The sequence below is a fragment of the Amblyomma maculatum genome, chromosome 4 (assembly GCF_055883805.1).
Source record: "Amblyomma maculatum isolate TAMU_Amacu chromosome 4, ASM5588380v1, whole genome shotgun sequence".
In the NCBI taxonomy this organism is placed as follows: Eukaryota; Metazoa; Arthropoda; class Arachnida; order Ixodida; family Ixodidae; genus Amblyomma; species Amblyomma maculatum.
In genome coordinates, this window is record NC_139347.1 from 41,188,047 (window position 1) to 41,210,884 (window position 22,838).

General features: G+C 44.4%; 1 long non-coding RNA gene across 1 annotated transcript in view; it reads left to right on the top strand.

Moving 5' to 3' along the window:
• Positions 1-3,866: 3,866 nt before the first annotated feature.
• The window catches only part of LOC146190817 (uncharacterized), a 52,470-nt gene continuing 33,498 nt past the window's right edge, over positions 3,867-22,838 (top strand). Inside the window, exons 1-2 of the long non-coding RNA XR_014706335.1 lie at positions 3,867-3,937; positions 12,505-12,749. This is a non-coding gene — a long non-coding RNA (uncharacterized LOC146190817). The remainder of the gene's footprint in view (positions 3,938-12,504; positions 12,750-22,838) is intronic.

Here is a 22,838-nt window from a genome sequence, read left to right on the forward strand (position 1 = left end):
CACAGCTGCATCGCGATGCACATCACCCATGACATTGCTAGGCTAAAGGAAACAGCATTCTAACACAAATATTGCATTAAAAAAACAGGAAGCCTCAAAGGAAACGCTCTATACAGTTGCACTCATTTAGGCTTTGAATGAATGAGTAAAACTCTTTTGTTCGCCAATAAACTCTCGCCATCATTGTACCAGGATGGCAAATAAATTGAATTGAATTGAATTGAAATTGAATAGTACAACACACTATAGGTGACGGCTGCCTGCCCCGCCCGTTGGAGCAGTGGTTTCTGACATTCCAGGTGTGGGCTGGTCAGCATATCGTCCGAATACTCCATACGGTGTTCTTGATAAGCTCTTGATTTTTTTTTCATGCCTACATATCATATAATATACATTGGCATATGTCTCACAAAATAAATACTGTTGTATAACATGGGATGTACCTTATGTACAAGCTGTAGTCACGTGTAAGTTGAGATGTTTCGTAAAACACTCTCTACCTTCTCGGTAAGCTACTTTGTGAGCTTGCGCGCGTATTTTACCACGATATAATAGATATTTACTGTTGTATAACATGGGATGTACACTCGTGAGAAGGTGCGTATGATATATGAAAGTTTGAACCAGTCAGTACAAATGGTTATTCGCTCAGTGTTAGTGAATGTTTATGCATTGTGGCTCTTGTTCTATCATAGCTGATGTACTTTGAAGTATCTATATAATAAGAAAATTTTTTGAATGCTACGCGAGAAGCTTTGGCGATTCGAGGAAACATATACAACAGATGGTAAGCGTTTCAGAGCTGCAAATGGCTTCACAACATACATTTACAGCGCCCTTTCCGAAATTGCATTCAGGGTATGTTTATTTTCTTCGAAGATGTAAATTTAGCTCTTTTTTCGAGAGTTTGGATGTTCGCATTCTTCAGCAGCTCAACAGGAGAATCTGTTAATTTGAACTTGTTGAAGACAACTCTCCCTGCCTTCCATTGAACTCGCTTCAGCTTGTGAATTTGCTTTTTAATAAACAGGAACGAATTAATGCTAGCGTACTCTAGGGTGGATCTGATTAATCCTTTGTAGACTAGTAACTTTCTGTCAGACGATGCTTGTCGAAGGCGTCTTTTAAAGACCAGTAGTCGTTTTAGGGCATTAGCTGTGATGCGATTGATATGAGAGTCTCACCTAATGTTTTCTTACATCACATCAAAATATTTGTATTCGTGGACCGCAATCATTAGGGTGTTGCTAATACTATATTTGAATTGTAACGTTTTCTTTCCCTTTTTATTCCCAATGCAGCTAAAACAAAACTTTAGTCTGGGTATTTTTTTTTCTAGTGCTCAGTCCTGGAAATTACGCTAAAGCGAAAAGAGCTGTTACCGATTTTGTGAGCTGTTACCGATTAGGTTTCGTATTCCCGGTTCCTGCCAGGATGGGATTTTGCCTCGTAACTATATTCGAAAATGTACGCTCTACTAGTCATTTTAAATAGTTTTGTCTGTCAAACAATAATTAGTATAATATTTTTGGGTAGAATATAGCTTATCTTCACTATGCTACTATGCTAGAATTCCTTATCAACATAACAACTTCAAGTTAAACAACTTATCAAGTGCAAACGACATCACATTGAAGCTTTTCTGGGCATGACTCTGAGTTCTGTCAAAAGAAAGGGGTAATTTCTTAACAAATGGCATACCTTCCACACAACCAGCTGTAGCTCAGACGACACTGGTGTGTAGCTTAACGCAGCTGTTTCAGTCAAGATCTGCTCCGTTCCTGTCTTCGTTGCCAGAATTTATTATGCCTCCGCGGCCATGACACCATCGGCATGTACCAGACTCTGCGATGAGCTAAAAAAAAAATGAATTAGAAAGGTAAAACATTATTTTAAATATGTTTAATCTTGTGGTGGTAGTAATTATTTGCTGATGATTTTGTTATGTTGTCTCTATGCAAATGAGGAGCTTGGCCGTGGTTCTCAGAGCCAACTAAAAGCATTTTGTTTTCGAATATATGTGCCAATATGTTACACGTGACTGCATGGGAGGATTACAGGTGCTGAAAATTATTCTGGAAGAAAATCATTCCGAAATAGGAGCTTTCCGGAAGCTTCAAGTACTTTAACTGTAGAAAAATAATGCCTAAAATTCCTGCAGAGCTACGCATTCCTTAAACATAAGCCAGTCGATAAAAACTACAGAACCGTGTCAAAACTACGACAAAATATTCTGTAGTTCTGTCGTAGACGTCAGGTTTTTCTTTAGTTCTTTAGTACTGTTCTGAAGTTGTGTAGCGCTTTTCTGTTGTAACTACAGAAATTCCTGATGTTACTACACAACATTCTGTTGTCACAACAGGTTTGCCGTCAAAAACCGCGCAGAAATTCTGTCTTAACAACATCAAAATTTTTATAGTTTTTTTTTTTTTACTCGGAAAAACCAAAAGGCGTGAATACGCGTAGACGTTACATAATAGGGATCCAACCCGGTATTTTGCTGTTCTGTCGCATTTAAGGATGTGAGATAAAACTATTATCGTCTGTAAAACTCAACGAAAGTTTTTTTTTTTTTTTTATCTTTCTTTGGGCTACTCTGGTTGCTCCATTCCCATTATGGCCGTCATGCTGTCTCGGGTAATGTTTACCAGCCGATCATGCTCATTAGCTACTCGTGGCCAGGACTGCGTTCATAAGGCGTTTCATGTTTTCAGAAAAAAAAAAAAATAAGCAATAGTTTTCGACCTCCACTGTCCGCCATGGACGTGATGTCTTGTTTGCTAGTACAGTGTTAGCGCTTTTTGGCACTTTGTTTTCGACACAATGCCAAACGTTTCAGCACAGCGCGCACACGTATGCGTGTGTGCTAAATAGAATAAACATGGGGCGTGTATGCTGCGAATTATACTATCTGTGGGGCTGTGCGTTAATCAGGACTCCTCTGCGAATTAACAAAAATGTGCGAGTATCCATTCCGCAAAATGCACGGATGTAGATCTTTTCTTTTCACAGCGCAATATTTCGTACGTGCGTTCTTCGCTCTCTTCACAAGCGTTGACCGTCACTCGTGCTGCAGATTCATTCGCCCGCAAACGCGCAATTGCGATCATTTGTCGTGACAAACCACTGCATTAAGGAGAAGAACAGGAAGAAATTAATGTTCGATGAAACAGTAGGAAATCAAACGGGAGAGAAAAAATAACTATTTTATAAACTGCGGCAGAATTAAGAGGGGTAAGAGATATAGATATACATCAGAGATATGCACTGGAGCGGAGATCGGCACAGAAATATATAACAAAGGGGGCGCTGAAGCGAAGCCACGGAGCTGCGCATATCTCTTTATGCACAGCGCCACATGCTGAGCACGCTGCCAATCGTATATCATGCCGACGTTGCAAGATCTCAAAGCGTAACTTTCGCAATCCTAGACCACACTGCTCGCATAGTGGAAAGGGAGGAAATGCATAAATTTTGGCTCGTTCCCTCGAACCAGTGAAATTGCTGCTACATAGCGCAGGATGCAGCAGACACCATGACTTTAAGAAATAAATGGAAAAATATAAATACAGAAAAATATATTCTCAGGTAATGCAGTGTTACGAGTATCACGTTTCGTTCGTTTGTTTTTATAAACAATGCTTGTGAATTGATAGCCTAGAAATCTGCAGATTTAATGTAAAACTTGAAACGAGAGGAGCTTCCTGAGAACCTCATGTTAAATTGCTGAATATCGCCACAAGCACTGTACTTTCTACCGCCAGGCTTACACAACCATGCGAAACGTAAAATCCACAGGCGCGCAATTTATAAAACGCTGTCATGCATTTGTTCTTATATGTTTTCTTTATGTTGTTTTTTTTGCCAGAAGGAAACGGTTACTTTGCTCTGAAGCATCCCATGGGCTAGAAGTAAAACGCTATTTTCCTGGCAGCACGTGAGTCTAACTAATTTCGATTTTTGCCGCTTGTGAAGACCGTGCTGTCACATATTCCGTATTTGCTAGCAGGTTTCAAGCTTTCTTTTGGTAGCAAGTAGCAAAGAGAACGGTGGTGGTTGTCAGGAAACAGGCGGGAGGAGTTAGTCGATCAGAATGTTGACGATACGGCTGGCTGTCTGACAGTAATAAATGACTTGTAGCTAATCGCCAACAGCAACCATGCTTACTAGTAAACTGGTGCCAAGAGTTCCACGCGTTTTATTCCTAGAAGAGTGGCGGACCTGAAAGGGAGGCATGCTTGTTGTGATTAGAAAATAACTGCTGGTGGCCGGTTCTTTCAGAAATAGATCCTAGTAGAGTGGGTATATAAGAAAGAGGTTCTACATGCGGGCCATCCGTATGACATCGTTCCAATACAATCTCTAAGAGCGTTGCAGCCCAAGACTGTTGTCATAGCAAGGTGGGCTTTGAACGTAAGCCACTGCATTACGTGAGCTAATGGAGGTGTAGCGTAGCGTCTCCGGAGGCCGGTTTCGGAAGTTAGAATTTTGTTGCTTTGCAGCACCCAGAAAAAAAAAAATGTAATCTGCACACATGTACTGATGTGGCTTCTCCCGTGAATTGCTACAAAAATCGATCGATAATGAGGTGTAAAAGAAATATATCTACAATGATTGTTAAATGTAAGGCCTCCTGCACTATAATAAACGAGCTTTGCTTATTTTCTAATATCCACCGGTGAGGCCCTCTTTTAATCTTATCATTAAATGTTGGCAAGCCATAATGGTGACAGTTAATTACTTATAGTTATCATAAGAACACCCACTGAGTTTTGATTGACCGCTTATTGAAAGTCAGTGTGAAATATAATATACTTCAATAAATCTCTAATTTTGCTGAGGTCGTTTGTTAAAACTCTAGGTCTTTCTGTATTGATATCAGTCAGCAGAGAGTCAGTTACCTAAATTTGAACTGAATCTCATTAGAACTTGCTTCCGATGAATTAATACCAGTTTCATCCGACAATACCATCTCTGCAGCTCAATGTTTACAAAACACTTAATAGAAGCTGATAATTAGCTTTGAAGGCACAAATTTCTGACAGGATATTAAACGGAGTTGAAGCATCCAAATATTGCTTAAACGTGGGAGACACGTTTCTTGCGAGTAAAAGAGTACTTGAAGTATATCTAGATTAAAATGTGGCAGACAGCGCTTAAGTCTGGTTAAGAGCGGAAAAGGCAGACGCAATTTCACGAAACTGTTCTCATTAACTGCATCATCATTATGACAGGTACAATCGTCATCCCAATCGCTCTTATCGTTATTATCATCTTCAACTAAATTTACCATCGTTGTCACAGCTCCTATCATAATTATCATTGTAACTAACTGCACCGCCATTGTCAACGCTACTGTCATTATTATCGTCATCACTAACTCTCAGCGTCATTTTAATTTTCTTGCAGAAAGCGGCCGCAGAACCTTCCGACTAGATCTCAAATATAGAGCCTTTGTTGCTGTTTGTTGAGCCAAGCTGATACTGGCTGATCATGATGTCTCTATATGTACATAGCTATATGTTCTTCACGCTGTGATTCGGGTTTTTGTGTGTGTGTGAAATATTGTGGCCTAACCAGCAACAAAGAAAAAAATGCCCGTGAAATGTGGATTTAATGGTTGGCTGGAGCGTCTAGCACTGGCAGTACTTCGGGCACAGCAGGGTCGAATTACCAGCCGCAGGGCACAGCTTCAGCGCGAGCGAGATGGGCGCCGGAGACAAGCGATGGTGATGGCGATGCCGCAGCGTTTTTCTGTTCTTTGTCTTCTTTACATTTCCCCCGCGTGAAGAAGTCGCCATCCTGGCGACTCAGGGAGAAGAGACGACCAGAGGGTTGTAATATGGCTTGAGGCGGCTAACGTGGACAACCTCGCGGCCGCGACGGCGGTGGTCGGAAGAAGGGGTGACTGGCTCGATGACGTAGTTCACAGGGGATGTGCGTTCCAAGACGCGATAAGGTCCGTGGTATTTGGTGTCTAGTTTGTTGGTGGCAGGAACACATAGCCAAACGAAGCTGTCGGCCAGGAACGTGGGAGCAGGGGTATCGGTATCATGCTGATCTTTGCGATAGCCTTGAGTGTTGGAGGTAAACGTGCGAGCAAGCTGACGGCATTCCTCGGCCTTCTGTGAAATATCTGACAAAGCACTGTACTCAGAGGCATCTGGATGGTATGGCAAAATTGTGTCCAGAGTACAAGATGGTTCACGGCCATATAAGAGAAAGAAGGGCGAAAACCCAGTTGTTGCTTGGGTGGCAGTGTTGTACGCGAACGTTACGAATGGCAGTACCTGGTCCCAGTTGGAGCTTCCCGATTCAGATGTAACATACATTGCGAGCATGTCCCCAAGCGTACGGTTGAAGCGCTCCGTGAGGCCGTTTGTTTGCGGGTGATACGCGGTTGTAGCCCGATGTATCGATTTGCAAGACGACAGGAGCTCTTGAACTACTTCGGAAAGAAAGACACGACCTCTGTCACTCAGTAGCTCGCGAGGGGCGCCGTGTCGAAGAATGAAGTGGTGTAGAAGAAAATGGGCTACCTCTCGGGCTGTCGCCGCGGAAAGTGCAGCAGTCTCGGCGTAACGGGTCAGGTGATCGACTGCGACGATGACCCATCGATTACCAGCGGCAGTGCATGGTAGCGGACCATAAAGGTCGATTCCCACGCGATCAAACGGGCGAGCTGGACAAGGTAAAGGCTGGAGAGGGCCAGCGGGGTGGCGAGGAATCTTGCGTTGTTGACAGGCGGTACAAGAGCGAATGTAGCGCCGTACGAAATTGTACATTCCCCGCCAGTAGTACCTCTGACGAATTCGATCATAGGTTTTGAGGACGCCGGCATGAGCGCTTTGAGGGTCAATGTGATGGTGGGCACAAACCTCGGAGCGGAGGTGGCGCGGAATGACAAGAAGCCACGTTCTGCCGTCTGAGTTGTAGTTCCTGCGGTAGAGAAGGCCGTCCCGAATGGCGAAATGGGAGGCCTGTCGGCGGAGTGCCCGAGGATGCGTAGCCGCAGAAGTAGTGCCAAGGGTATCCAGCAGGTTAGAAACCCAAGGATCTTGTCGTTGCTCGAAAGGCATATCCTCAATGGTGAGTGCTGACAAGAATGCTTGAGGAGGGGACGATGAGTTAGGCGAGCGCACCGGTGACCGAGAAAGAGCGTCGGCGTCAGAGTGCTTGCGGCCAGAGCGGTACACTACACGGATGTCGTATTCCTGAAGCCTGAGAGCCCAGCGCCCGAGACGGCCAGACGAATCCTTGAGAGACGCGAGCCAGCAGAGAGCGTGATGATCTGTAACTACCTCGAAGGAGTGGCCGTATAAGTAAGGGCGGAACTTCGTTACAGCCCACACGATTGCTAAGCACTCCTTTTCGGTAACGGAGTAGTTGGACTCGGCTTTGGTGAGAGCACGGCTTGCGTAGGCGACAACGTATTCGGAGAAGCCAGGCTTGCGCTGGGCGAGGACGGCGCCGAGGCCGACACCACTGGCATCGGTGTGAAGTTCTGTAGGTGCAGTAGGGTCGTAATGGCGAAGGATTGGTGGTGACGTCAGAACATTGCGCAGTGTCGCGAATGCATCACCACAGGCTGGCGACCAAGAGGAGAGGTTAGGGGTGCCTTTCAAGTGCTGTGTAAGGGGGGCTATGATGGTTGCGAAATTCCGAACAAAACGACGAAAGTAAGAGCAGAGGCCCACGAAGCTTCGCAGTTGTTTCAAAGTGGTCGGTTTCGGAAAGTCAGCGACGGCGCGCAGCTTCTCAGGATCAGGCAGAACGCCATCTTTACACACAACATGTCCGAGTATTGTGAGCTGGCGGGCACCAAAGCGGCACTTTTTGAGGTTCAGTTGAAGACCGGCGCGGGTTAGGCAGGTGAAGACCTGGCGAAGTCGAGTCAGGTGGGTCGGGAAGTCGGTTGAAAAGACGACGATATCATCGAGGTAGCATAAACAGATGTTCCATTTCAGGCCACGCAGTACAGTGTCCATCATTCTTTCAAATGTGGCTGGGGCGTTACAGAGTCCGAATGGCATAACATTAAATTCGTATAGTCCGTCTGGAGTAATAAAGGCGGTCTTAGGACGATCCGCCTCTGCCATGGGCACCTGCCAATATCCGGAGCGTAAATCGAGTGAGGAAAAGAATTCTGCGCCTTGCAAACAGTCTAGGGCATCGTCGATTCGTGGGAGGGGGTACACATCACGACGAGTGATTTTGTTGAGGCGGCGATAATCAACACAAAATCGTATGGAGCCATCCTTCGTTTTAACTAGGACCACAGGAGACGACCATGGGCTACAGGATTCTCTAATTACTCCGCGTTGCAGCAAGTCATCGACTTGTTGGGCAATAACACGGCGCTCAGTCGGGGACACCCGATACGGCCGCTGATGGAGAGGTGGATGAGCGCCAGTGTCGATGAGGTGGGAAACGGTCGTCGTGCGGCCCAAGGAAGATTGCGGAATGTCGAAGGAGGCGCGGAATTGGTGTAGAAGGTCAAGAAGTTGCTCGCGGTGGCGCGGTTCTAGAGCGGTGTCCACGGAATGGTCAAAAAGGTCCCGCTGTAGCGGATCTGAAGCCACACGAGTTGGAGTCAAGGCGTCAACTTGGCAAACAGGGAATGCTACATCATCAAAGGTGAACAGAAGGTCCACGAGCTCGATGCGGCCGAGGCACTCCCCTTCGATCAACATAGCGGGAGACGGAAGAGAATTGGCTACCAGAAGTGTGCTAGCGCCGTTTTTCATGTCAAGGACGGCAAACGGCACCGGTAAGTGGCGGCGGCGGCAGACAACGTTAGAGGGCACAAAGAGGACCGTCGCGGCGGTGGTAAAAGAGGCAGTGAGAGGAACCAGAACAGCGCTAACGGGTGGGATGGTTGTGTCATGTGCTACGAGGAGTTTGGTCGCAAAACGAGGACACGGCTCGTGGAGCAGGGCATCAGACGGTGCATCACTCGATTCAATAAGCTCTACTTGAGGACTGGCGCAGTCAATGATAGCATGATGCTGGGACAGGAAATCCCAGCCGAGAATGACGTCATGAGAACATGTGGGGAGAACGACGAATTCGATGATGTACAAGGCTGCAGCAATGACGACGCGAGCAGTGCAGATAGCTGTCGGCTGTATGCTGTGAGCGGACGCGGTACGAAGCGATAGTCCCTCGAGAGGCGTAGTCACCTTTCGGATGGAGCGGCAGAGTTTTTGGCTGATAACTGATACAGCGGCACCGGTGTCGACGAGCGCAAGAGTATGAACACCTTCAACGATGACAGGAATAACATTCGCGGGATTAAGACGAGGACTTTGAAATTCGGTCGGATACGCAGTTCGTGCCTCGCGAACTGCGGCGGTTAGTTTTCCGGCTGGGTAGCGGGTCGTCGGCGCATTGGCGAAATGGAGCGGCGACGTGGTGATGGCGAACGACGAGGGCGGAAGTCCGGAGGTTCAGGGGGTGCTGTTGGAGGACCCGATGGGACTGGGAACTGGGGGGCCAAATAAGGTGGCGCAGGCCGTGCAGCAAAGGCCATATTTATTCGGCGCCTGCAGTAGCGTGTAGTGTGCCCAGGGATGCCGCAGTGGTAGCAAATAGGCCTGTTGTCTGATGTGCGCCATGGAGATCGTGTCGGAAGCAACGGGGGAGCAAAAGCTGTTGGTGCCGACCGCATGGGGGGCGAAGCATAGGCATATGCTGGCTCACGCGGTGGACTTGAAGTGACTTCGGCATACGTGCGGCGCAATACTTGAGGAGGAGCCGGCGCGAATGCTGGAGCGTAGCTCAGTGGCGCAACGCCGGACGATGAAACTGTGGGCGTGAGTAACGGCATTGAAGGTGCGACCGGAGCTGGTTGAGGAACAGGATTAGGGAGGACTTCAGATACATGCTGTTGGATTGCATGGCGAAGCTCCGGAACAAGGCCAGTTGTTGACGACTCCTTAACATAGGGCTGCAGGGACAGTTGTCGCGCGACTTCCTGGCGTACAAAAGCCTTGATGTCTTCAGAGAGGCTAGATGACTCCCTCTCCGCGGCTAGTCCAGCAAGTGATGTATGAGGCTGGCGAATCAAAGCACGCTCCCTCCGGAGCTCGTCGTAGCTTTGACAGAGGTCATAGATTTCCTTGACCGTAGTGGGGCCTTTCGCGATGAGCATGTGAAAAGCGCCGTCATCAATTCCTGTGAGGACATGACGTATTTTAGCGGCCTCGGTCATGGTCGGCTCAACGCGACGACACATATCAACAATGTCCTCAATGTAACTGGTGAACGTTTCACCGGGCAGCTGCAGTCGCGACCGAAGACGCTGTTCCGCGCGGAGTTTTCGGACGGCGGGGCGGCCAAAGACATCAGAAAATTTCGTCTTGAAATTCGCCCAGGTGCCAAAGTCCGACTCGTGGTTTCGAAACCACAGATTAGCGACGTCACTCAAGTAAAAGATGACATTGTTGAGCTTGCGGTTGTCGTCCCAGTTATTGTGACGGCTGACCCGTTCGTAAGTGGTCAGCCAATCGTCGACGTCGTCATCGCTGCTTCCACTGAAGGTAGCCGGGTCCCGTTGACGAACGGCACCTGTGCAGGTGACTGGCGGAGGTAGGTGCAATGAAGTCGGCTCCGTCATTGGGGTAGTCAATGTTCTGCTGCGAAGTTCCAGGGCGAGATTGGTACAGGGAACCTCAGATTGACCTCCACCAAGTGAAATGTGGATTTAATGGTTGGCTGGAACGTCTAGCACTGGCAGTACTTCGGGCACAGCAGGGTCGAATTACCAGCCGCAGGGCACAGCTTCAGCGCGAGCGAGATGGGCGCCGGAGACAAGCGATGGTGATGGCGATGCCGCAGCGTTTTTCTGTTCTTTGTCTTCTTTACACCCGGTGTAAAGTAGCAGTTTGTGCGATCGGCTTGGGGTCGCAGGGATAGTGGTTCGATTCCTGGTAGAGGCGACGCATTTTTTTTTCTTTGCAGTGTGATGTACGTTTTCTGATTGCCCTTTATATACTGCGCGCATGAGTTAAGAAAGGCTTTCGCTTTAAAGCTAAATCGACCTTTTTACCCACTGCTGGAGCCGTCAGGAGGCATTTGTACTAAGAGCACATAGAGGGTAAACAATATAGTTTGTCAGGGCTGGAAGCAGTGTAATTGGCACCTAAGTTCTTTTAAAAATTTCTCCGTATTACTAATTCACCACGTAGACAAGTTCCTACACCTTTAAGCTAGTATATTACAATGATAAAAGGATTGAGGCAAGCCGATTAATTAGTAAGTGAGTGCTCCCTAGTAATGCCATTTTCGTGACCTTATTACTTGCTCCTGGTTATGGGCGGTGGGTTCGTTTCTAAATTAAGTGGCTGTGAAGACAGAGTGTTATTTTGGCGTTTCAGCGCTTACGCTGGTATTTTCGTGGGCGCTTAAGCAGGCATCAGCTCGTTGCGTATTCGCGATATCTCAGGAAGGTTGCTTAGCTAGGGCAAGATAAGTTTATTATTGGCAACCTTTCAGCGGCAGATTATGTTGAATTGAGTGAGAAAAGTATGGTCATTTGCAACGCAGGAACGCAATTTTCAAGTAAACTAATCAGAAACAGTAGTTATGGAATGAATTTGCCCTCATAAGGCTCTATTCAGCAGAGTCCTTAGCCTCTTATTTAGATAAGGCCGCTATTTTTATGGGTTATGCTTAGAGTGCCACTAATAATTTAGGGAATAATAACTATGTCTTTTTTCTTCAATGTAAGGACGTTCAGCACACGAATATACATATGAAAATTTGTATTTTGAGCGAGTAGTCTGCACAATTTTCTTTCAGCGAGGAGGAGAAAAGGAGAATAACTCTTTGTTGTCTCAAAGCGAATAATTCTAGTGACGGTTGCATAACGCAATTGTTTCCACTCTTATATCAAATTTGTAAACTCGAAGCAGATTTTGAGATAAATGTACATAGCAGACAAAAAGTTAAAACTGAAAAAATAAAGCATACTCAATAGCTTCTTCTTGTATTGAGACTTAATACAAGTCGCATTTATTTAGAAGATATGTAGCAAATCCGGCAGGCAGAGATTTTATTGAGGCTATATTACAGTCAAATTTCAAAGGCCATTTCAACCTCACCTCACGTTCAGATCTGACCCTTTATAAATTTATTTGGCGATTATATGAAGGCAGGATTATATATGTGCTGATACAGTTGACTTACTCACTTTGACCAGGTTATAAAAGCGATGCATACATAATATATTGTGCATTCCCGTTCTTGCTGTTGCTATGCATGCCGTTATCATCCGAACTTGGTTCTTTGCTTTTTCCGAATACTTGCGTGTCTAGCCGCTTCGTTGACTACGCAAATGTACCCCGAGACACCGAAAACGCGCGAATATCTCTCTGGTTATTCAGCGTGAATTCCTTGTATATAACACTCATGACGTTTAGTCGCTTGTGTAAAATTCCCTCTAGATTCAAATTTCTCGCTGTTCGAGAGAAGCGCTGCTACTATATTTTTCTGCGTTTTTAGGTTTCTGTTTAGCGCCGGCCGACATGCCTTCACCACTTCGGTTTTGCTATATACTAAATCTCAAACGCAGCTGAGGAAGGTTAGTGACATGTGACATGGGGACACCTGAACGATGATAAAAGTATCTCGTAAGCTCTTCGTGAAACGCTCACATGGACATATTATTTGCATACTTGGAGGTTGGAGGACGCGAATCAGCGGCGAAGCAGCGCTAAGCGAAGTTCCCACGCAGGTCAAGCGACATGGTGAGCGCGCTTTTTTAAGCGTCGCGCGGCCGGTTGCGCTGTGGGAGTCTGAGCTGAGGGAGCCAACGAGTTTTCAGAGACGCTCATCCGGAGGCCAACTACAATAGCTGCTCATCAATGGGCCCACCCATTGCGATATCTTGTTGACGAGCGTACTGTCTGTGCTCATTAACATTGCATTTTTTATGCGCTTATATTTGATTTCTTTCGTTTGCTTGCAGGAATGCCAATAAGCATGTCTTGCGGTCCCGTTAAACGTGTCGATAGTCCCTTCATTTGGTACATTTTTCGGATGGCTCCTGTAAAGTTTCCGCCACAAATATAAAAAAAAAAAATCCGCGAGATTCGGCGACACTAATTTCAAAGTAAAACAAATCGCATCCCTCTTCATGCGAAATAGCTAAAAACAAGCAGGGATGGAAATGACACTACAGGATTCCGCATTTGTTGGGAGTAGCAAATAATACCCAATCAGAATACAGAAACGGTTGGTTTAAAAAAATATTGCCGATGATTACGTTACTTTCTAATGCGAAATGTGAGCGCACCTCATCAGCTGTTGTTGCTCTCGGCGGTGGCGATGAGGTGCTGTAGGGCAGGCGTAGACCACGCCGTCCACTCATTGCGCTCGCACTTTTTCATTGCCCATAGATAAGGCGAATGTGGAGGATACGAGGCATCGTTTTTTTGTGTTGCTTCACTGCTGCGACGGGTATCGCTGTGCGGGTTTATTTGTCTTGCCATTCTTTCCAAACAGACACTCGTGGTGGCGTTCATTTCATTGCGAGGACGATCGTGAATTTCCCGAAACCAATGACTAATGGCAGTTCAAAGCAAGCAAAGCAGACCTTGCTCCTCAACGCGCTGATTTGCTCCCCTAGCGAAGAAGCACGCTCACGTAAGCGAAACAAAGAAAGTATAAAGCATGACCATGACTCCTAGCCTCCCGCGAACATCGGAGGAGGACGATTTTAGCTTGAAGACTCTAGTCTGCAATGCAGGAGATTAAAACAAAGCTCCGAGAGACGACGAGGGAGTAACCCGGTGAAACAGGTTGCTTGCAATGGCGGTAACACAGCCACTAAATAGTATTTTGAAAAACCCCTTGCGGCCATGTGTTCTGGGGACGATCCCTTAGAGTCTCCTGTGTAGAAAATCATTTAGATCGCTGGGCGGTCACTGTCCCTTGAAAGACGAGGTTTATTCGCTCGCCATAGCCTGTGCTTCGCCTGTGGTGCTGGTGAGGAAAACACCTTACATTTATGCGTCGATTATTGAAAATTTAGCTACGTGACGAAGCGTGATGTCCATCCACTTCCATGTATAAGATGAGTCCTTAGATTTGTTGCGGTGTGCCCAGAATTAACACCGCATTGCACTCTTTAACCTCATTTAACACAGCACATAGATATATTTTACGTCCCCCCCCCCCCCCCCCCCCGCCAACAACATACATTACTTTCAAGGCCAGGTTTGAGACTGCGAATAGGAGACGAGCTGTTCGAAGTCAAAGTCTATCAAGCCGCCGCAGAAGGCAATATTCTAAGATCTTTCCACTATACATGTATGCTATTTGCGCATTGCATAAGGATATAGTTGAAGCAAAAGAAATGAAAATTTGCCCCCAAAATATCATCAAATATCCTATAATCGACATAGGTTTCACAACAACAATCAAACAAATCAGTTAAATGCAAAAGCCGCCCACGAATAGACCGTTTTGATTAAAACTCCTGTTGGCCCACATGTCGAACTCGAAAACACGGACGAGATCATGATTAAACGAGTAGGGCCTCCCATTCCCCAAATACACTCATCACAATTTTTTTTTTTTTAATTTGTAGGGTGTATTGTCCAAGCGGTTTGCATTGAAGCCTTTCGTACAGACGGTTTCGTTGCATGCACAATGAGATGTCACAACAAAGAGTACGTCAGTTACCCCGAGCAACACGCTGAACGATGCTAGCAGTGTATAAAGATCTTTGGTCTATTGCACACAAAAGAAAAGCATAAGATATCGGGGCATAGGGAACTCTGTCCCTCGACAAGTATTAACTAAGCGCTCAAAAATACAAGTCGTGTATATGATGTGCGGTGAAGACCCGAAAGACGCCTAAGTAATTTTTAAACACGAAGGGGATTATTCCGATGAATGTATTGGCAAGATGTCGGAGAGAGAAACGCCCCTCTAGGTTAAAAACAACTTTAGAGACGATGGCATGATGGCGTTGAATGGGCTAAGCTATATAACGAAGAAAAAAAAAACTTAATAGAATTAAAGACAGAGGGGAGCTCCCCTTTAAAACTATGACGCAGCACCATTAGTGCCTCCTCTCGGTGGCTAAATTTAACACGATGAATAAACAGCGCTGCAGACTAGGACGATGATCAAGAAGCAAAGAGGATGGGCTCTGACACTCGCCCAGATGTCTCCGCTAACTTTAAGCATCCTTGGTCTCGTGCATCCACTTTATTACAAGCCTAATCACCAATCGCCTAATTTGTGTCTGAATATCTTACAGGCGTTTCTCAGCCTACAGTCGTAATCTATATAATATGTGAAGGACCAACCGACATTGATATAAACCGCGTTAACCACGCCGTACAAATTTACCTTCGTGGCATATGAGTAACGTGCATGACTCTATCGGAATCCAAGGTTCCCTGAGGGCTGGATACCTATTTCATCCTGCTATCACAAAGGATGCTGCTCGAATTCTCAGCTCTTCCCAACTCGTCTATGTCACGTGGTCTTGTGACGACACACTAGCCGACGATTAATCTGTGCCCGATAGATGGATGGATGGAATATAGGAGCGTCCCTTTTGAAACGGGGTGGTAGCAGTTGCTATCATGCTCATGTTTCCCCCTATCATGCCACCTGCCAGCGCCGCCTATGAGATATGATGATGATGGTCATAATCATAATCATTATTATTATTATTATTATTATTATTATTATTATTATTATTATTATTATTATTATCATCATCATCATCATCATCATAATCATCATCATCATCATCATCATCATCATCATCATCATCATCATCATCATCATCAGCCGGACTATACCCGCTGCAGTGCTACGGTCTCTCTCATATTCCTCCATATTACACGGCTCTGTGCTGGCAGCATCCACTTGACCCTTGCGAACTTGTTAAACTCATCCGCCCACCTAACTTTCTGCCACCCCATGCTACGCTTTCCTTCCCTTGGAATCCGATTTGCTACCTTAAGCGACCATCGGTTGTCCTCTCTACGCACTACATGCCCTGCTCATGCCCATGCCCATTTCTTTTCTTGATTTCCACTAGGATGTCATTAACACAAGTTATTTCTCTTACCCACTCTGCTAGCTTCCTATCTCTTAATCTATACGCCTACCAGTCTTCGTTCCATAGCTCTCTGCGTTGTCCTCAAATTAAGTAGAACCCTTTTCATTGGCCTCCATGTTTTAGCCCCGTAGGTGAGTAAAGGTAAGATGCAACTGTTGTATATTTTCCCCTTGAGCGATACAGGTAAGGTGCTAGTCAAAACCTGTGAATACTTGCCAAATGTACTCCATCCCAATGTTATTCTCCTAGTTATTTCCCTTTCATGGTCTGGATCTGCGGTTACAACCTGTCCTAAGTAGACGTATTCATTTACCACTTCCTGTTCTTCGCTACCTATTGTAAAGCTGTTGAACATTATACTTAGTCTTCTGCTTATTGAGTTTCAATTCTAGATAGATGTGCGCGATAATTTGCATACGAAGCCGATGCTGAATTTGGTGGGGAATGGGGTGGCATGGGGTGGCATGGGGTTTTAAAAGCTGTCGAGTTAAAATGTCAGCGCGATTTTCACTAATGTGCGCACCATTCTGAAGCGCGTGGCTTCCCTCGGTTGTCACTGAAGTTGCGCTGCTATCCTTGTATCGTTTTATTTTTATTTTTATGTTTGAACGCTATGGTTTATGTTTGAAAAAACACACCAAATATCCCGCCCCCTCCCTCTACCAGCAAAAGATCCTGGTGCCTGACCAAAGTCTAACCTTTTGAGAGACCACGTTCGAATAATAAAGTACTCCTTCAAACAGGTATCCAACGGCAGATGAATGCGTAACAACCTAATGAAGCATAACATGTTTTAGTTAGGGGTGCAAGCCACCAAACTTCGCTTGCACATATCAGCCCCACACTGAATATTGCGACACGAGGTTTTTGTGTTCGGTGCTGCTTATGATAGTCGTTATCGCTCGGCTCAGCGTGCTAATTTTAATATTTCATGACGTATCTCCTCTTGGGCGCATCAGCACAACTCATTTCGTCTACATTTCGTCTATTATTCTCGCTATCATTCAAATCAAAAACAGCCGTTTGGAGGCTTCCACACTAATCTTGTTAGTACATATATTTTTGTGTGTTTTCAAGTACTACATATTGTTGCTACCTCTAATTTCATAATTTATTATTAAATAGTTTTATTCATTCATAAAAAATGCGGGAATTGCAATAGTACACCGCTGGACCAGTTTCCAGGAAATAACGCCTCAAAATTTTTTATGTTGAATGTAATTGAAATGTTTCTTAATTAATGAGTGTTATTTGAAGCGAATGTGCAATACAAATTCTATGGAGCTGGAAACGTACGTTTGCTCGGTCACAGTACAAATGCAAATACAAGAACAAATTTTTTACTCTAATTAGAATCGCTAAGGTGCATCTAATCTTGGTTTTCAGTGTCGCCAATCTAGGATGAACTAGCCAATAACGCAGTACTCTGACATTTGGTACGTTTCGGAGCATAGGCGTTAGCAGAGCCACTTAGCGAGCTTATAACCAGCTTAAATGATTAGTATTCATTGGGAGGTGTAGGATGGGATTTCCTGTACATGCTCTAGAGTAAAAGATGGAGTTAGAAAAAGAAATGTGAGCACTGAAGAAACTTTCTCTTTCCTTTTTTATTTTTCATTCTTTTGACGAGTAAAATGTGTGATTTTTATTAGTTCTAAGTTTGATTTCACTATTTGCTATTTTCCTTCTCTTGATGTATATATATTTTTTCATTTATTTCCATCAAAGCCCTCCACCATAGTTACACGCTAGATGAGGAGCAGTATATGTAGACGCACACATAAATCTAAGTGGACGTAAGTATGGTGGTTCAATTCGTGGCGTGGTCACGGTTTTTAGGCGAAAGTTTCTTGGGTCTGCGGAGTTTTTCGCCGGAAATCTCCGCATAAACTGATCTTAAAAAAAAGAAAAATCTGCCTCCGCCGGAAATCAAGTTTCTCAAGATCGTCAAGTCCCTCCGACCATCAGTCGAGCGCGCTAACTCTCGGCAGCTCACCGGGATCGCGAGGGACCGATCGTAATTCTCCTTCTCGAGCGTGAGGATGATAGTAGCGAATATAATGACGATGCAGTTAGTTATAAAGATAGTAACATTAATGCACGCAGTTAGTGATAATGATGATCATAGTATAGTCAATACAGTGATGGTGCATTTAGTCGATAATGATGATAGCAGCAATAGTATGATAACGATGCCATTAGGAATAAAAATGACAATGCAGTTAGTGAAAACAGTCCTGTAATATGGATCTTCGCTCTTAAAGCAGGCTCAAGAGCTGCTCTGTATTTTTGTTTTCCTTTAATTGTGAGTTTATAAGCCTTCTCTATGGTGATACGCTTTAGCGACACACACGGTCGCCCCTCGTGTCAAAAAATTATTTCTCAAAAAAACAAAAAACAAAAAAAAAAAAACAGAAGTGCCTTCTCTTCAGGTTTTAATGAGGGGTTGGCAAAACGCAGAAATTGATCGAGGAAATTGTTAGAAGTACACGGAATCGAACAAATAAAATGTGGCAGTATTTAGTGTTGCAAAAATGTGAAATAAATTGAAAAGTGGTGGTTAATGATACAATGCTTAACAATGCATGCAGTGCCAACCTATGCATTTAATTTAAATAAGGACACCGGAGAGATTACTCAGAGAGGTGGATGCAAATTTTATTACATCAGAAGAAAATTACTATCACCTATTTATTGCATTTATTACATCAATATATAATATTACATATTACATTTATTACATTACATTTATTACATATTTATTACACCTATTTATTACATTACATTTATTACATGTTGATCAAAACGAAAGACAAATTGGTGTGGAGCTACCGTGTTTTTGCCACTCTAATGCTCCCCCCCCCCCCCTACCCCCTCTCCTCTCACCCCCAATTTTAAGCTCCCGCCCCGAATTCCGCTTCGCAAATGCATTTGAAAAAAAAAACAAAAAAAAAAAAACAATTGCATGCGAATTTAAGTACACCATCTTTTTTTTTGTGAGGAATAGCGCGTAGACATGACTGCCAACGCTCTTGATAACTCAGACGTTGAGCTGGGGCCGTCGGAGTCCCCAGGTGGCGTGCTGTCCCCGTCGTGATTAGGCAGTCTACATTTTGCGCCGCGGCCCAACATATAGGCTGCCTAGTCGCGATCTCCGGCTTCTCGTGTTGGCGCATTCCGACACTCACGACAGCTGGCGTCACAAAACACCAAAAGCCGGCCGAAAGCGCCCCCCTTTAACTCTATCAGCGTGCTGTCACGTGAGCCTGGAATCAGCGGCCGTTAGGCGGAGCTCGGCAGGTTTCGCAGGCTACGCAGCCGCGTTGCTTTGTTTGCATGGTGTCAGCAGTTTCACAGCCTTAACGGGAGTGGGAAAAGTTTAAAGAGGGCTGAATGAGCGATGTGAACTGTAATCGCGTTAGCCGAGAACGTTTGTGAAATAAAATGTTATTTCTAGAGCCCGTATCGTCAATGCAATAAACGAAGGTGGAGAAGAGATATTTTAGTTTTTTTTTTTTTTTTAATTTAAGCACCAATCTCAGCTTCGGCATTGAGATCGTGAAAAGGACGGGGTGCGTAGAATCCAGTATATACGGTAAGTTGCAATGTCACTCGTCGACCTAACGCTTGCTTTGCACATACGGTAACGGAAACCTTCCGCGCATGAATAGCCGAGGAATATACATAAAGATGATGTTTGTAGAAAGTTCGTAGTCCTAAACATAAACTGCGTCATTATATGAACGATCGCATTCAGACCTAATATATGCTTTCACACCCGGTAATTCGCTCCTACTTTGCTTGCTTAGCATAAAACTACGCGTCAGTACGAGGTTTGGACAAGCTTAGTTCCACAGAATAAAACTGCGATAACGAGACTGTGGTATTTTGATACACCTCTAATGCTCGATGGAAACTAGGCGCGTGTAGGTGTAAGTTTGAGTGCAGTGGGAGAATATTCTTAGAAGCAATAACAGTGCTTTATATTTTAGAAGGGTCGTGGCTAATGACGTGACGCTAAAGGTAAGAATTCTTGCACTGGGATGAGATGCGGATGGGTGCGACCGCAAGCCCAGTTCTTTACATAACGTCGTCGTATTGGTAAAGAGATATAAAACCTTCGCTCTTTCTGGAGGATGAGCGGTGAGGTTTTTTAGCATCGAGGTTTTCATAAGAGCATACACAAAGTGCTTGTAATTTGTGCTTTTTGTTATTGTAATCAAGTTGCATGGCTGCAAGACTTCTAGATTACTGAACGTGCTCAGAGCGCTAAACTCGCGCACGCTTAGCGCTAACACAAATATGTATCGGCGACTTCAACTGCCAAAACATGCACTGCCGATCACCTGGAGCTAATGCACCCTTTTTCAACGAAAGCAATTTCATGCTAGTTCAGATAGAAGTCGGTGGCTGGTTATCTCACTATAGGTTTAAATGTCACAGCTATTTAGGGCTTGGTGATACAGTAGTACTCATTTCATAGTAATGTGGAGGAACCAGTGGGACCTATATAGCCGAGAAACCGGAGGGCTATTTATAGAGCCACCTTAGCAAGCAGACAAGCTGTGAGCTCATTTATGTATTAGGGCAATCATGCAGTGGTTCTTCTATTTCGCCATCGAGGCCGTTATATTGCCACCTTCACCCCTCCACAAAGTATGCAGGATGATAGAGGCACAGAAACACCGTCATGTATTGGGGGCTATCCTGATTGGCCTAGGTTGCCCTCACATTTCGTAGTACTGCAAATAGCTTCCGAGATGTAGCATATTACTCTAAACACAAATTAATCTATAATAGAATAAAAGCAGGGGAGCATATCTTCTAAAGTCCTTCTTTTTGGTGTGCATGATATTCTCTCCAAGACTTGGGGTAGATTCCCATCACTAAATATACGTATGTTTTGCTATGGGAAACGCAAGCTTGTTCCCTCCACAAATCATACTTAGTTTGTCTAATTAGCAATAGCATTATTAGCGGCTGCGTCAGGCATTTTGAGTGAGTTTAGCAATTAGAATACATTGAAACGCCAGTTAAAATCTTGGTAATTGCTATAGATTTCTATGTTTTGTTGTGAAAGTTAGCTTGTTCTGCTGACCATAAGACTCTGTACTTCTAGCGATGAAAATCTACCCTGGAAGAACAAGTCTTAGAACAGGAATATGAGAGAGAGCATGCTGCCTTTATTTTTACCCTTTTATGGGCACATTCATGTCCCCAGTGTAGATTCCAGTTATTATTCAGTATCTAGCGTTTGTCACAGTTAAGGTGCAGCTGCAGTTTATGCATGCATGCATAACGTAAGCTATAAATAAGCAAGCATAATTATTCGATAATACAATGGTTAATCAGTGTACGGTCAGAGTTTCATATATCTTTGATATCTGACCAATTCACAACAGCCGCTAGCCGTGGATCTACTTGTTCTGTGGAGTCTTTCTTTAAAGACATATCGGAAAGTACAGGGCCCAAAAAGCCGGTTTTCCTTTTACTGCCGGTTTAAGATTACGGCTGAGTGAAAGATATTTGGTGTATATCATTAAGAATTTTTAAATATTCCGTCAAATGCGCTAGCAAAACAACGCCACCATCGCGAACAAAGAAGAACCCACATTAATATCGGACGCTAAAAACGTCACAGCTTTCTCGTGATATAAGTTTTAAATAATTGCCTGGAATTAATAACAACGGAAAGTACCAACGCCATTCCAAAGAGAGAGAATGGGGTATTTGCAAAAGAAAGTGTCGGCGTCAGCAGTTTGTTTAGATTAAAGGACAAAACAACACATGGCGCTACAGACTGTAAGATATTAGCTATACAATCTCACATCTTTTTCGCTTGCGCAAACGGCTTTTTAATGCTTGTCGCTAATGAGTGCCTTCCAGAGTCGCTACAGTGAAGGGTGTGTTACATCACATGCACTCGAGCAAATATAATTCGCTCGCAGAATCTGTTCGGGTCAGCATGTAATGCTTTAATTTTTATTAATTTGCACAATTCGCTCGAAGACAACGTTTTTGACACTTCTACTTCTGATGACTCTTCATTTTCATAGTCAGATTACCCTGGTATACTTATGCGGCCATCACTTTATTTTACGAGCTCTGAACAGGATATATAATTAAACGCATCATTTGTTTTTTTTTTATGTATACACTGCCGGGAGAAAAAAAACACTCAAGTGAGTGAAGTGAATGCCAGCAATGCTCTTCATCGCCGATAGAAATAAGCAACCTGCGTTTTGGGTTTTACCTTCTTTCTGGCGCAGAGCAGTTATAAAAAATCCATTTGAATATATCTGTTGCGCAGATGTGTTTGCCATTATCAATAGCCCCGTTATGTCATCGGCCTTGTATGATAATAAATATTCTAACCTTTATGTAAAGTTAGCTCTTTTAACTGCAAAGTAAGCACGAAAGGAAAGGGTGGGAGCTTAGTTCGGAATAAGCTGGGCTTTATGACAGTAAGACAGTTGCCGAATCTTCAGTCGGTAACGTCATTCTTACTAAAGTAACACCCCTAAAATTTTGCTTTATGCAAGCGCTAAAAATCTCGTTCCATCATCATCTCACGGGACGACCGCATTTCATTATTCTGAGCGCTATCGAAACATAGGATGAGGAACACAGAGAAACTGAAATAGCGCAATGAGGTGTTGACACCCTGTCTTGAATACTTGATATCCAGTAAAGAATGAAACAAATTCTCCCATCCATTCCTTTTTAGCGCCCACTTGCATGTACCCATCTC